This window comes from Suncus etruscus, chromosome 13, assembly GCF_024139225.1.
Source record: "Suncus etruscus isolate mSunEtr1 chromosome 13, mSunEtr1.pri.cur, whole genome shotgun sequence".
Taxonomy (NCBI): domain Eukaryota; kingdom Metazoa; phylum Chordata; class Mammalia; order Eulipotyphla; family Soricidae; genus Suncus; species Suncus etruscus.
Genome location: NC_064860.1, coordinates 68,981,000 through 68,982,019, shown reverse-complemented (window position 1 = coordinate 68,982,019; position 1,020 = coordinate 68,981,000). Strand labels below are relative to the sequence as shown.

General features: G+C 31.5%; 1 non-coding gene across 1 annotated transcript; it reads left to right on the top strand.

Moving 5' to 3' along the window:
- Positions 1 to 403: 403 nt before the first annotated feature.
- Positions 404 to 567, top strand: LOC126026797 (U1 spliceosomal RNA). The gene has a single exon (XR_007502016.1). It is a non-coding gene; the product is annotated as a U1 spliceosomal RNA (small nuclear RNA).
- Positions 568 to 1,020: the final 453 nt, after the last annotated feature.

Sequence of the window (1,020 nt, the reverse complement as noted above, 5' to 3'; positions counted from 1 at the left end):
TAAAGGTATAAGAGCTTTCTTTCGTCTGACTGGAGATACAATTAGCAAGGCATGCTGAGAACCTTGGGTGAAAGGAACAAATAGGTGTTATTATTCTTATTTCCTGTGTTAGTGCATTTACTAGTGTAGTAAAATGGAAGAACATCGATTTGGGAATCAGTAAATCTGTGTCCTAGCTTGGCTTTACATCTGAACATGTTCTAAAAATTATCTTTCTGAGCATCAGTTATTTAATTCCTAAAAGAAATTTGTTTTTCTCTACTCTATCTTAGAATAATTATTTTGGTATAATTATTTTTCAGAAGTTCAAAACAATATTTGCCAAATTATATAATTTTCTTTGTTGCATTAAAAGAATAATAGTTTTATATTATAAATACCCATGAAAGTTTATATAATATATATACTTACCTGGCAGGGGCAATTCCATGATCACGAAGGTGGTTTCCCCAGGGTGAGGCTAGCCCATTGCACTCCGGACATGCTGACCCCTGCGATTTCCCCAAATGTGGGAAACTTGACCGTGTAATTTATAGTAGTTGGGGACTGCGTGTGCGCTCTCCCCTGGCAAAATAAAAAAAGTTTATATAATATATATCTGTAAAATTTATGTACATGAGTGAATGTATTATATAAAGCACAAAGAATTAGATTTTATGAAAACATGTATAAATTGTAAATTGCTACATATTATATTAAACAAAAATATTAATTGGATGCCTTATATAAATTTGATTTCATAAAAACAGATTATATGTTAGGCCTTAACTATATAGAGAATAAGGATACTACAGGTGTGAAAGTTAAAATAAATAAATGATAAACACAAAAACTTTCTAGGTCTATGACAAGATCATGTATAAGTTAAAGAATGGCTCGAGAGAAAAACTTAAATTCATCTTTTGATATCCATTCTGAAATTTGTCTAAGATATTACTGTGGTTATGGCTTATAATTTAACTGTTTGGTGTCTATAAGACACTCAAAATGGATTTTAGGGCCCGGAGAGACAGCACAGCG